The sequence below is a fragment of the Sinocyclocheilus anshuiensis genome, unplaced genomic scaffold (genome assembly GCF_001515605.1).
Source record: "Sinocyclocheilus anshuiensis isolate Anshui unplaced genomic scaffold, SAMN03320099.WGS_v1.1 scaffold1509, whole genome shotgun sequence".
In the NCBI taxonomy this organism is placed as follows: domain Eukaryota; kingdom Metazoa; phylum Chordata; class Actinopteri; order Cypriniformes; family Cyprinidae; genus Sinocyclocheilus; species Sinocyclocheilus anshuiensis.
Genome location: NW_015547723.1, coordinates 173,714 through 189,425, shown reverse-complemented (window position 1 = coordinate 189,425; position 15,712 = coordinate 173,714). Strand labels below are relative to the sequence as shown.

Sequence of the window (15,712 nt, the reverse complement as noted above, 5' to 3'; positions counted from 1 at the left end):
TCTTTGCGGACAAAAAGTATTCTTGTAGCCTCATAAAATTCGATTGAACCCCTGGGGCCTGATGTATAAACGTCACGAATGCACAAAATGGGCATGGAAATGTGCATACGCAATTTTCCACGCACATATCGGGATTTATAAAAAATAAACTAGGCGTAAATATGTGCGCACTGTATGGACACTACACCATGCGTACGCACTCTTTTACTGGAGTGAGCGAAATAAGGAAGCAAACAGAATGATTTTAAAGTCTGTTTTACATTTGACATACACATTTAGATTAAATATGTTACTCTGAATAATGAAGTTAAGCACTGACATTTCATGAAATTATTATCCAGAAATTACAACATTTGTATATGAATTTAAACAGAAATATTTGCAGTGGATGTGCTGCTTTCGAACAATTTTCCTGTGGTGATTTAATGTTTTAATCACAGCGAGGATTGCTTGGCGTATGAAAATTCCGCTTTAAATTGTGTTCTAAATAGCAAAACTCATGTTCTGAGAAAATACTTTTGCACGAATAATGATCATTGATGTGAACTTGATTCGTCTGAAGGCTTTGGAACATAGGCGGTAACGAAAGACATAAGGATGCGCTCGTTGATCAAACAGTCCATAATGATAACCCCTTTCGTGCTCTTCCCAATACTGTGACAAACACCATATTTAAAAGATAGAATTTGAAGGAAACTATAAGATATGCGCGTTTTATTTTCAAAATGTTTTGTTATTGACGCGGTGAGTCAGACAGTTATTTACACTGCAAAAAAACTTTTTCCATAAAAATATAGACTATAAACATATAACTGATCACAGGTGTTGCGCACAGACAGTAGCCTAATGATAACCCCTTTCGTGCTCTTCCCAATATTGTGACAGACACCATATTTAAAAGAGAATTTGAAGGAAACTGTAAGATAGGCACGTTTTATTTTCAAAATGTTTTGTTATTGACGTGGTGAGTCAGACAGCTACACTGCAAAAAAAATAAGGCCTATCTCTTTCCATAAAAATATAGGCTATAAACATTCTAAAATATATGTTTACCTTTTAGGCAAATTGCATAAATTAGAATAGTGATGTCTCAAAACGCATTTATAGTCCGTATCTAATATTTTCCTAACGTGTTGTAGGCTACCCTTAACTGCGTTAAACATGGTGTCATGTGGATGGAATATGTATGGGAATGATATGCAGATGACGTTATGCATATTAAAACTAGGCATTGTAAGCTCCATATATGGCTATTTCGGGGAGGAGACGGGGTGGAGATTCATGTACGCACAATCTTCCGCTGACTGGGTATTACAAAGGGAATTTTGCGCAGGTTCTGGCTTACGCATGGCTTTATAAATCTGAAAACTTTTGTACGTATGCAAAATCTAGCTTTTGTGCATACGCACACATTTAGGATGAAATCTACGTAAAGTTTTATACATGAGGCCCCAGATGTCACATAGACTATTTTATCAATGTCGTTACTACGTTTCTGTGCCTTGACCATGGTAGTTCCCTTACTGTCTATTGAGGGTCAGAAAGTTCTCAGATTCATCAAAAATATCTTAATTTGTGTTCTGAAGATGAACGAAGGTCTTACGAGTTTGGAACGACATGAGGGTTTTTTAATTAATTAATTAATGACAGAATTTTCATTTTTGGGTGAACTAACAGCTTTGCCATCACAGGAATAAATTACATTTTTTAAATATATTTAAATATAGTATTTTAAATTGCAGTAGTATTTCACAATATTACTGTTTTACTGTATTTGCAAATAAATACAGCCTTGGTGAGCATAAGACACTTAATTTTAAGTACCTATAATATAACAAATAAGTTCAAAATAATGCAATTTGTTCCCCTCCAAGAACCATATATCCAACTAGTGAACGCTAGCACACTGAAGAATATAAGGAATAAGAAGTGGATTCTTTGCTGAACCTAAGGCATTTCTAAGAGCCATTAAAGAAGCTTTATTTGTAGGAGTACTGGCCTGAAATGTACTCCACTTACAATCTCTTGGTGATCTTCTCCATTTTCTCTTCTCTTTTTTTTCAGATAGAGATACAAAGTGAGCTGGAATGAGATGGAGAACATACCCATAATTACAAGTGAGGTTCATTTGAGTGCAGTATGCATTTACAGTATATGTATATCACTCTGTAGATGGGATTACCCTCATAGCCCTGCATCCAATTAGATAAACTGCCTTTAATAATTCAACCTAACCCACCGTTCCAGAATAATGAGTGAGATAATGCTGCAGTATCTCAGACACAGATGTAATTTATTGCTGAGAGAGCAGCATTTATGGAGAATGTGATTTTCTACAGGCATAATGAGAGTTCGGGAGTTCACTGCAAATGTTATGGACGTGATTCCTTTGGATGTGCAAAATGTTGCAGTGAGCGTCGTAAGTGCATTTAGATTAGATTGTTTTTAAAATTGGTTTATTGCAATAAGGTAATTGCTCAGATGAATCTGGTTGATAAAAATAATTTTTTGTCCCCCTTGCAATTATTATTCTGTTGGACCGAACTTTTATGATCATGATTGTTACCGAAGTAAATTGCCCTGCCCATAAGGTCTTGCACAAAATATTTTAGCTCGAGAAAGGAAACAATAATGGCTAGTTTGGTAATGATACAGTAGTGAGGGAGCATTTTGTGGTTCTTTGTATCACTTTAATATCAGCAAAACTTTTTTTTTTTCATTTTCTATTATTTACTTTTTTTCCCTTTCATGCCTTTTCATCTCTTCCTCTCGCCTTCCATGTCCTTGACTGTCTGGCTTCTCCTGTAAACAGCACAGGAATCACATCTTGGCATTCCTGAAACAACACTGGATTTGATTTTACAACCCAATTAAAGTCGAGCTGTAAATCAGTGGGGCAGTAGAGCCTTTTCCCCTTCGTTTTCCTTTCCTTTCCCCCCTCCTTTCGCTTAGCACCTTCAGCAGAATTTAGTATCCCTGAAGGCTGTGAACCAATATCAGGACAGCTTATAAAAGCAACAGGACTGAGAACAGAGGCAGGACTGATGAGGGCGTTTACAGGGCAGCCAAGGATGCCACCCTTGAGGTTCCTAAATCACAAAGCTGTGATGGCTAGCAAGTGGCTGCATGGCTCTCGTCCATGAAGACTAGAACTCTAAATCCTGGATGAGTCTGTGTGCTTTCAGCGGCATTTAGAAACTTTATAAGCAACATCAGTAGTTGTAGAGGTCATTTTAAATATTACTGTATGATAATTCCCTTCTGGATGAATACTATAAAAAGTATGTGGTTAAAATGCAATGAGTTTCCATAAGACTTATGCTTTTGATTTCTGTCCTACATACTACATGATTACTACTTACCAACTACTACATACTACTTACATGAAACAATAGTATTTTTTGTCATATATTTTGTAAATTTGCATTTATTACAATAAATGATTATAACTCTTGAACTGCACATTGTGTAAACATCCAGTTAATAGAGAATTCAGATGGAATGATTCTTTAGAGTAATTCAGATCTATGACGTGCGAGTCATTTTGACTCGGTTGACTTATTTGACTCATTGGCCCATTTAAAAGAACTGTCTAGTGAGTGTAATTTATTGCTGAATTACACTGCACATGCAGCTAATGAAAACGTCACATCCTTCTATTAACTGTTTGCTATGGAAGCTTGTTTCTGTCACAGAATTTAAAAAAAAATGAAAAAGGTAATTGCAACTTTTTCTCTCACAATTCTGACTTTTTTCTCACAATTTAGAATTGAGATGCAAACTGAGAATTGCTTGATATAAACTCGCAATTTTGAGAGAAACAAACGTTTGAATTTTGAGATAAAAAGTCACAGTTATTTTTTTCTTTTCTTTTTCTTTTTTTAAATTCTCTGGCAGAAATAAGCTTTCCATAGTTTGCACCTTTTGAATTACTTGTGGCACTGAGTCTTTTTTTTTATTATCTCAGAATCATTTCATTTTGAACATTACCATTTCAAAGTTTGGGGTCAGTTTTTTAAGAAATTAACTGTTTTTGTTTAAATCACTGGTAATGAAGAATGTTTCTTGAGCACTAAATTATCATATTAGAATGACTTTGGCACTGCAAGAATAAATTATGTTTTCAAATATATTAAAATAGAAAAAGGTTATTTTAATTTGCAACAAGATTACTGTTTAACTGTGTTTTTTTATCTAATAAATACAGCCTTGGTAAGCATAAGAGACTTCTTTCAAAAATATTTAAAGATCCTACCAAACCCTAACTTTTGAATAGTAGTGTACATTTATCAACATTTATCCAGTTTTCTCTTGGAGCAGTACTTCAACTACAGCTAAACTTGAGACTGGTAGAGCAATATTTTATCAAGCTTTTGGCTACAGAATCAAATCCTATTCGGGGCAAGACCTGGACAGGAATCTCTATTCAGCAGGCACGAATACTCATGTGGCTTACTGATGTACAGTTTCCTCCAGCAAACATCCGCTGCTAGATTAAACCATCTCGCTGTGTGGCGGTTGTTTTTTACACAACATCCGTTGCTAAGACAGTAATTGCCTGCTGTAATAAATCAAAGCCAATACAGGCGATTGTCATTTTTCATTAGCGCGACAACAGGTCAATGCGGGCTCACAGCTATTAGTCAGAAATTTCCTCTAATAACTCCTGACACCTAGCGCACTGACTGACTGCATGATCTAAATTCTCTTTTCGTTTATAAAAGCCAGAATGAGCCTCATTTCATTTTAAGAAGAGGCGTGATGTGCATTAAAGCATTTGAAATGAAAATCTCACCCTGGCACTCACTTAATTGCTTAGTTTATATAACTGAAACAGAGGGTGGAATTTAAATAGCTTGAAGTCTATTTGGGCACACTGTCTTTTATACAAAAAGACAGCACATTCAACTGAAATTTGCTTATTTTCTTGTGGCCATTAATCTTTTACTTGTCATACACACACTCATATGCACAAACACTCATTATGAATATGCATCTGGCAATATACTGTTCATGACAAATGCGAGGAACACCTCGGATAGACAGTACGACAAAGTCAATTTGCCTCTAAGAGACATTTGAGAGAAATTAGGCCAATGCAGTCATTCTGCCCAGAGTGTTTGTCTTCAGACCCCAATGAATGAAGCCTCACAGCTCTTTTTGTTCTGGGTCTTTGTCATGTCAGTAGAAGCCTTACAGATGTAGTAATGAGGAAAGGCAGCCCTTCAGTCCAATTCACAATGCCAAGAAACTGCTTTTAGCCTTAGCGAATGATGTGCACAGGCCTAAGATATCCAATCAGGTCTATGTTGTTGCTTAGTTAGGCGTTTTGCAGTAAATGACGTGACTGGTGGAGATTAACATGCTAATTATGCACTGGGAGGCTGCTAAACATCACATATGATGCCATTTGCTATGGAAAGTATGTTTTTTTTTCTGTGTAATACCTTCATCTTGAAATACTTTTTACGTGAGTTGCGTTCTGGCATTCACTTGTCTTAATTTAACTCTTGATTTAATGTCTTTCGCAGACTTTTGAGCTGAGTATGACCATCAGGTCTTACATGTAAAGCTCTGAGATGGGCAAATTTGATGACTGTTATTTCTGACTAAAGTGGACACCGATTGATTGAGGTCTCTTGGGAACGGGAAGAATAACATTGTTTTATGCACGCCGCTGCTTAGGCCTCAATCAAGCAACAATTTGCACTTGGCACACCAGGTGAGCTGATTTTAGAGACAAATAATGACGACTGATTAGGACTGAAGTTGAATGTAAAGCAGTCTGTCTCCATGACCTCTTGGTCTGAATATGACTCCACATTCCTCAGGCTGGAGGTCTGAAGCGCTCCTCTCTGCCCGTAGCTCTGCAGCAGAGAGATCTCTACACCTGGGTGCTGCGTACTTGTGACATGTTGACGCAGCTGTGGTTTCGGCGGAGAGTTTTAGATGGCAGGCACACCACAGTGAACTTGCACCTGTGGGATTCTGGGTAGATGTACAGTCTGAGTTCAGAGCCTTTGACAGCTGGTCCATTCTCTACTATATTCGATTCCTGGTTACAATGTCAAAAGCTGTTGTTGTCAAATGCCAGGGTTTGTACTCGTATAGCACTTTTGACCAATGATTACACTAAAACCAATTTATATACTAGATTTAAAAAAAAGAAAAGAAAAACTTAATTATAGTTTTCTATAGTTGGAAATTAACTAGATAAAAAACAATTTTCACTAAGTGCACAATTAAAGTGATTTAGTTATTGAGTAACAGAATGTTGTATGTTACGGTTTTAATGGTTAAAAGTCAAGCTCTTAATCAGCTGGATTTGTTGCATAATGCTGATTACCAAAAAACGATATTTTCTACTCGTCCTTTGGTTTCTTTTAAAACAAAGAAGCAAAAATCAAGGTTACAATGAGACACTTACAATGAGAGAAAATGTGGACAATTTTGAAAAGGTTTAACAATGGCTTACAATTTTATAAAAGCACTTAGGACATTAATTTGTTAACACTATACATAAAGGTGGCAACTGTTAAGGTTACTTAATTGCATTAGTTAACATGAACTAGCAATGAAAATATTTCTAAAGCATTTATTAATCTTAGTAATGTTAGTTTTAACATTTACTAATGCATTATTAAAAATCAAAAGTTCTTTCTGTTAATATTAATGGACCTGAGCTGACATTAACTAATGAACAAGTGCATTTTTATTAACTAATGTTAACAAAGACTAATAAATATTGTAACTAAGGTTAACTAATGAGACATTTTTGTTAAATGTTCCCATTAATTTTTCTATTAAAACTTGTGAATTTTTGTGTAAGTTTTACTGTTGTTTTAGGGCTTATTAAAGTATGTGAACATTAATGGATCGGTCTCACTCACTTCCCTTTTAGAGTCTTACTGTAACCCCCCCCAAAAAAATTTTTATTGGCTTTTGTTTAAACATTAAGACAAAAAAAAAAACAATATAGAATTTAAAGACAACCGGAACAAAACTGAAACATAAAATAAAATAATCTTTTAAAAGGCAGGAACCTATGGAAACTTAATCATCAACAACACAAATGCTATATTAAAGCTCAATAAAAGCTTAGCTTGTACTGAACCCAGAATATTCCTTAAGAAAAGAGAGAGAGAGAGAATAAAAGTGATCCAAAGGGATCGCTCAGGACTAAAAATGAGCATCAACAAGTGCTCAGTGATTCAGAGGCACATCTCCCCCTGCAAAACCTATTAAGTAACATTTTTCTGATCTCAGAACAGTAAAAAATAAGCGATATAGGAGGGGAGGTCAGCCCTGAACCCAACAGGAACAACGCTGATAATGCAGGAACATAAATCACCGGAGCTTTCTGCAGGCTCTCTCATTCAACACATATGCCTCTAGTCAGTGAGGCCTCCTGGGACATCATGATTCGTTCCTCAGCTGTGGCATTAGTAGGTGCTTTTCCTCTGTTGTCGGCATTATGGGATATTAAACATAGCTACTACCCTTGGTGGGCGGAGATGCTGGGCACAACACATTACATTCACCTGTCGTTATAGGCTATAATGACCATGGACTTTTATGGTGCGGTGATATGAGGCAGTCAAGGCAGTAATGCTGGTAGTTTAATGTGGGCAAGAATGCTGAGATATGAAGTGTTTTCCAGATATTGCGAATAAAACTGAAAAGGTATATATATGTGTGTGTGTGTGTGTGTGTATATATATATATATATATATATACAGTATAAGATGTTGTCAAGAGATTGAAATAATGTATTCATTAATTAATTTGCTGATTAATTAATCACAAATTATTCGCACATCAATTTGTGCTGAGAAATTACTCCCCAAAGGATGAAGTCATTATTGTGCTAAATGAGAAAAGCATTTAATAGAAATTACAAAAAAAAGTAGCTTATAAAAAAATGTAGATTCAACATAGGAAAAAGATTATTAAATAAAATATGATTTAAAAAAAAAAAAATGAAATGAAACTAAAACCAACAATAGGTGGCAGCAAGTCACTGTGTTAATGAGTGAGTCATTCAGTCATTCATTCAAATGATTTGTTCAAACAGCTGATTCATTCAGAAGCAATGCAAATGACTTTCTTATGAATGAGTCACTGAATCATTGGCGCAAGGCAAGTTTATTTATATAGCACATTTCGTACACAATGGTAATTAAAAGTGCTTTAAATAAAAGAAATCACAAAATTAAAACAAGGAATTTAAAAACTTTGAAAATGATTTAAAAATGTATTTAAAACGAATTTAAGACAGTTAAAAATAGAAAATGATTATACATACATAAAATACAGTGCAATCAGTTCGGACATCGCACAGTGCTCATTCAACAAATGCACAGCTAAACAGATGAGTTTTGAGTCTAGATTTAAATGTGACTAATGTTTTAGCAAATCTGATCTCTTCACTCAATTCGTTTAAAAATGTGGATTTATTCAGTAATGAAACACTGCTGTGTTGCTCTGAGATGCACAACAGTTCAGCTGTGGCTTTGTTTGGAACAATATTCATTGGTGAAATTGAACATAAACAAACAAGGAAAAACAGCACTCTTGCTTGTGAGATATTGCTTAACTATATTATATGATATAAATATACGACAAAAACACAAGGGCATTCTTTTGCCATCATATTTTGAATTTTAGGGTATATAACTGCCTTCTAATAGGTTAATAGGAGAGAGAAAGTGTCACCCTTTATTGTAAAGAATAGGGATGCCATCTGTTAGCAGGCCTCCTCTATGAGAGGGCATTGTGTTTACAGCAATACAGAACAAAAAGCGTTTATACACTCGTCAATAATGCAAATCTGGGGTCAAGGAGTAATTGGCCTCTAATAAACCAGATGACTATCTCTTATTCCCCTCTGAAGATTAAACAAGCATTTTGGTTTGAATTGCAGACTTTATAGCACAGGTGTGGCACGTCAGTCTAGGAATGCTTCTGGTTAAATTACATAAGTTTGAGAAGCCTTTCCAATGTTTATAAAATGCAAAAATATAAATCGTGCATAAAATATCTGCCCTGGAGTAAGAATGACATATTCTGTGCTCTTTGCTCGTTTTGTTTTATTGCTGTTATTTTTGATGTCACGGCAAATTCCATCCACCTCAAACTTAATTAACTCCTATTGTGACAGCCTACCCAGGACAACAGGAGGAAATTAAACAAAACACCAGTAAAAGTCTCTATATGCTTTATTTTTAGGCAGTGCCATTTCTTTTTGGACAAAACAGAATTCCTTCTCTCTGAACTTTACCACAGATGCCAGTCTGAAGTACAGCAGAGAGGTCAGTATTTACAAAAATTACAAAAGCATATGGTAACAATGTGCTTTTTTTCTATAATATGTGTTTTGGTGTAAACAGAGACTCATTTTACTGCAAAGTAAAAGGTACGGTGACCGCACTTTAAATACTATACTCAAGTGTCTGTTTATAATAACCGACAGCTTTTTTTCAACCGTTAAATGATGGTATGAAAACAATGGTCACTTGTGGTATTGCTTTATGCATATGAGAGACGGAGATTTGTTTAACCGTAGGAGAGAACAATCACAAATGAGATCTCTGTATTATCTTACAGAGAGACATTTACTGATGTTTACTGATTTTTCTTCTGAGGAAATTAACAGTAACTTGTGCCAGTATAATTTAACATTTTTCATGTGTATGTGCTTTTGTCATTTTGTTTTTGGATTTTTTTTTATTTAGCTACTATAAATAAAAATTTTATTTCAGTTTTAGCAATTTTAGTGCTTAACTTCAACCAAGGCAATATTTCTAATTCTCATTTTTAAGTTTGTTTTTCTTGTAATATTTATATATATTCTCTCTCTCTCTCCCTCTCTCTCTCCCTATATATATATATATATATATATATTTCAATTAATGAAAATTTTTCATTTCATTTAACATTAACAATGCTATACTTCCTACTTTAATTTAATAGCTGTACACACACAAAAAATGGTATAAGATTTGTGGAAACAGTACAAAATTGCTTAAAATGTAAAATATATTTAATAGTCGTTTTGTTTTATTGACAGCTCAGATTAATTAATTTATTTATTTATTTCTCTCCAAAATGATAGAAAATTGTATTATAACTTATATAACTTAGAAAATTGTATTATAATATCTGAGACAAAGTTGACATTTTCAAACAGATGCTTTTTGTAAATGATCATTTAGAAATCTCATACGCTATAACTGAGCAATACAATTTTCAAAAAATATATTTTTTAAGGGAAATAGTAAGTGTGTGTTCGTGACAGGCATTAAAAGCCGTCCAGCACTACAGTCAACTGTTCTTCTTCCTGGAGGTAAATGCAAATACCCACTGGGGACATTTTAAACCCCCCTCTGTTGCTGGGACGTTTGCCAGCACTATCACACACAAAAGCCAGAGCTGTCCTCCTTGACCACACCAACCTCTTTAATGCATCTTCCCAAGGACACATCTTCAAAAACAACGTGATTCTTCCTTCCTCTCTGAATTTCTCTTTGTGCATCTCCCATTCTCTTTTATCTCCTCTGGTATTGTGCTCCTCAAAGGCAGCGAATGACGATTAATGTGTTTGCTTTAATTAATATGCGCTAGCTGATTAGGAACAGGGAGGTACAGTCTTGTTCTTGGGCTGGGGTTTGAGGGAAGACGAGGGACGTGTGTGTGTGTGTGTTATAGAGGCAGACAGGTGGTGTTGATGGGGATGCCTGATTCAGTGTGCACCTTATTTGCATACACTTGCAGACAACCATCTGTGCTAATAGCCTCTGAGATGTCTCTATTAGGCTCTAAGCCACGTGTCAGTGCCAGGAGAACCGCACCCATGTTGTGCCAGTGTTAAACCGGCACCGGAGTCGTTGTAGGTTCCATCTGATGCCATCTAGTGATTGGTGGAGCTATGAGGAAGAAAATCAGGTAATATTTCAAGAACGTAGGGCAGTGGAACTTTAAATCAATTCTCAAACCTATGGCTGAATCCCAGTTCGCAAGTTTATACTTAGTATGCAAGGTATGATGGTTCAATAAATTATCATTTAAGATGTGCTTATCCTGGTGCTTAAAATGAACCTGTACTAAGTTCTGTACTATGCTGTTCACGGTACCAGGAATTGGACTCTCTTTGGTCTAATTTTATTTTATATATTTATTTTATGTGGGTTAATGTGATTGTAATTTTTCTTCTTTGCCTAATATTAGTTTGTGTGTGTGTGTGTGTGTGTGTGTGTGTGTGTGTGTGTGCAATTAATCATTTTAGGAAAGAAACAAAAATCTATGTAACAAAATGAAAAATATGTAAAAATAGCAAATTACTTAAATTTGTTGTATATTAATTCATAATTTAATAATTTATACCTTTAGTACAATACACACACACACACACATACACACATAGATATATATATATATTGAAGGATTTTGAAAGTCTGACAGTAATTAGTGTTACTGTAAAGTTAACCCTGCCTGCTTTAACTGTTTGAAAATGATTAACAGCTGAAAACATTTGTTAGAAATTTAGAAAAGTAATCAAAAAATAATCAAATGTAATCAGTTACATTACTTTAATAAAGTAATTGAAATAGTTACACTACTTATTACTTTTTAAAAAGGATAACTTGTAATCTGTAACCTATTACATTCCAGTAAAAGAAAGTAAGCTTTCCAACACTGTATATGTACTGTATATGTAGATCAGGGAATCATTTCCACTGTATACTAAGTTCGATGGATATTATACAAATTGGAATATTTCTCATTTTAGATTTTTTTTTTTTTAATAGTTGTGTTGGACTAGACAGGAATCCTCTGGCAGACCTCAAATAGGCCCGTATCCTTTGCTTCGGGCTAAACGTGAAAAAATACCAGTTTCACCAGAAAGTTCTTTGTTTCAGTTCATCAAACAGTAATTAAATAACGCTCATCTTCAGAGCTCATAGTATGCATGTCTGTTTTGGTCAAATGCATTTCACAACAACGCAGTCAGGCCAAGTGGAAATTCTCCAAGCCACACCAAACTCCAGCACATGATTCTTATATTTTACACAAATTCCTCGAGTTTCACAAGCAATTTCTCAGTCATCAGCAGTGACATGCTGATGGCTTATGTGTACCCATTCAAAGGTTGCATCTGAGTGTTTGCGTTCCCAGCTGTGCACTGACAGGCATTTTTCATCTGAGCAAAATCATAGAAATTGTACAATTAGGTCCAATTATCAACCTGAAAAAATAGAATAAACTATGAATATTAATAAACACCCAAATAAATAATAAATCCTGCTGCAGGAAATGAAGGTTATTAGCTGTAATGATGTTTTGAACGCACCAGGAGTCCATCCATGAATGGCACGGAGAAGTGTTGTTTTGAAGAAAAAAAAAACAGTATTAGTCAGATGTTCTGGGATGGAGATTAATCTCTAGAAGGACGTTCAAAGACATTTGGGTTCTATAAAAACTTTGGAGAGATTCTCTACAAACTCTTAAAGGAACAGTTCACCCAAAAATGCATTTTTTTTTCTCTAGAGCAAAGAAGGTGGTATTTTGAAAAATGTCTCAGTGTTGTTTGTCTCCACAATCAAAGTCAGTGGTGTCCAATGTCGTTTTGGACCCTACCGTATGGACAAAAACATTCTTTGTGTTTCACAGATACAATTCATAGAGGTTTTGATACTCTTTTGCAATCCACATAAAATTTCAATCTCTGTATTATTTCTATACGCCAACAATTGTCTCATTTGTTTGTGTTTGTTTTTCCTATTGAAATTTCGGAGAAACATCTGAAACAAAACTTGATACATTAAAGAAACGTATGCTGTGAAAGAGCAACCTCTGAGAAACTGTATATTGCAGCAAAGATATGTCAGTTTTTTATGACTACACTCTTTTAAGGTTTCCAAAAGTTTTTTTTTTTTTCAGTGATGCCATAGAAGAGCCATTTCTGGTTCCCTAAAGAACCTTTCAGTCAGCAGTTCCTAAATAAACATTTTATTAATATGAAGGGCATTTTAATAACCAGAACAGCCTTTTTCCACTATAAAAAACCTTTTGTCCAGTGGAAAGTTTCAGTGGATGTTCTGGAACCATCATTGCCAATAATGGACCTTTATTTTTAAGAGTGTACTTGCGACATCCAGCATATCTCGGTTTATCTTAGACAGATATGATGTATGACCTTCAGGAATGTCTCAGTGACTCTCGTTTTGTCAAAACAGCACTCACATTGTTTGACATTCCTCATTCACAGTAACGTTCATGCGTATATTCCACAAGATTACATCAGGTTTCCTGCAGATGGACACTACTCCACCCATATCAGACCGATAAACATATAACCGTACAGTGCACGAAACATATTGCGTTGAAAACAGAAACGGGTGAGTTAAGCCATTATGTAAGCCATTAGCCAAAATATAGATGAGTACAAATGTACATGAGGGAAGCCTGCCAATTTCAGCCTTTGCACTTACTCTCAGATTTCCATCAGCTTTGTGAAAAACTACTTTTCTGCTGGAGCAACATTAGTGTTTTAATACTTTGGAAATCGAGAAGGAATCTGCAATTGGGCCTAATCCTGAACCCTGTGGAGCACCGTAACGTTGACTCGTAACCACTGCAAGAAGACGACTGGAGGGCCGCATAAAAACACCAGTCCTTCTGAGATCAGCATTAAATGTGGCATTGGGAGTATCTGTGACCGTGTCCGCCAATCTAACTGGTCTCGGGGGAGAACATTTTTAAGGGACGGACAACATGACTGACTCATTGTTTTGATAGGGTTTCTGGGGAGAGTTGCGTTGATTAAGAATTTGAAACACTGTACTTAGAACTTAGCCAGTCCTGTGATTGGTAACAGTATGTGTCCGAAGAGAATATCGAAGCCAGTATTTGTTATGCTAAATGTGAATCTTATCAGATCATCATATGAAATTCATTGTGAAAATATTTCTCTTCTGGATCATTTTCATTTCTCACTGTAACATTATGGAAACTGGGGAATTAGTGTATGTTTGTGGTGAGTGATATATACCTGTGGACCACCAAATGATAATCACTAGGGCAGTGTTATTTTAATATTATTTACATGCTATTATAGTTTGTATTAATATTTTGAATTAGCTTTTGTTTTCATTTCTATGCTTTTCATTTTAATTCAGTTTAATTTTAGTCAATTTGTTATGTGCTTTTGTTTGAAATGACCAATGCGATATCATTCCTCTCAGTCCCATTTTTATTTCAAACAACTGAAGCTGAAAGTGTCACATTTAAATAAGTGACTATGTGATGAAATAAGTCTTGGGTGGCAATGCTGCTTTGTATTTGGTCATTTTGTCATTTCATGGTGTTACGGTACAATGAGAGAGAATAGAGAAGATATCAAGAGCCCAATGGAAAGCATGGGTCATATTCATAACAGCAGAGTTGTGGATTGTTTATGGCTGCAAATGCAACTCTGGGATCATTATCAGTGACTGAAAAAAATGTCAAATGATCCAATCAATCTCTCTCTCTCGTTCCAGCAAAACAGTTTGAATGCAATCAATGCTGTAACTCAAACTTAAGGACATGATTTTTAGCCCCCTTATTTGATTTATTAGCATAATTCCTTTATAGTGAAAAAAGCTTGAAAATTAAATCGGCCAGTGGCATTATGAAAATAAGACTGCAAGATGTTATTTAAATATTTTTTAAAAGAACAAACAACAGTCAGTTTCCCGCCAGATGATAATTAAGATTCACCAAACCTGAAAATGAGGGTTGTTTATATTATTAGGTCTTTTTTGATGATTTCTCTCCTGTTTCTCTTCCTTCATTCCATAATTTTTCGAAGTATCCCACTTCTTTCCTTCTCTCTTTGTCTTCCACTTTCATTTGCAGAGGGGACAGAATGAAAAATGATGGTCAGACGCAGAGAGGACACAGGAGAGACAGTCAGCTAAAAGCAATTTCCTGTCAAAATCTGTCTGTCAGTTACAGTCAGCTGAAGGGCAAGTCGACAATAAATCATTAACATTAAACAGACAAGTGGCACTCTGATTAATCCTTTCATCCTCTTCACAGGAAGAACGAAAAGCACCAACAAAGCCATTCAGTCTTCTCCAAATTGCAAAGAGGAATTCCAAAAAGATTCATCAATATACTGTAAATGAAGGTATGTTGTGTAGGAAGGCAACCTATACTATGAGCAATACAAGTGAAAGTCATTGTTGAATGCTAATCAGTTTATTAGTGCACAGGAATATCTACTGTTGCATAACATGCTAGGATTGATTGAATAAAGGCACCAAACCTATATTCTTAGAAATGAGAACTTGAAATCAGATATGTTAGACTTCTATTGGACATAAAATTAACCTAGCATAAAATGTAGCTAGTGATGTCTTTGTCTCACCCTTAAAATGGTGATTTTGGCTTGTCCCACCGTAGATGTCATGCATTTATTAACTGTATATTATTATAACAATGATGTGCAATATGTTTTTTGTTTTTGTTACAATACAAAAATGTATACATTTATATACACAGGTTGATGTATACACAATTTTTCGGTTGTGTTTTGAGTGTTCATGCAAAAAATGTTGTCTAGGTAGGCAGCTTCCTAGGTTTTAGTGCCAAAATCTGAAATCTGTACTATTTTCTCTCTCTCTCTCTCTCTCTCTCTCTCTCTCTCTCTCTCTCTCTCTCTCTGTGT

At 35.2% G+C, this 15,712-nt stretch overlaps 1 long non-coding RNA gene across 1 annotated transcript in view; it reads left to right on the top strand.

Moving 5' to 3' along the window:
- The first annotated feature begins 2,071 nt into the window (after nucleotides 1-2,071).
- LOC107704239 (uncharacterized) overlaps nucleotides 2,072-15,712 on the top strand; it is a 27,014-nt gene continuing 13,373 nt past the window's right edge. Inside the window, exons 1-2 of the long non-coding RNA XR_001635933.1 lie at nucleotides 2,072-2,117; nucleotides 15,082-15,172. This is a non-coding gene — a long non-coding RNA (uncharacterized LOC107704239). The remainder of the gene's footprint in view (nucleotides 2,118-15,081; nucleotides 15,173-15,712) is intronic.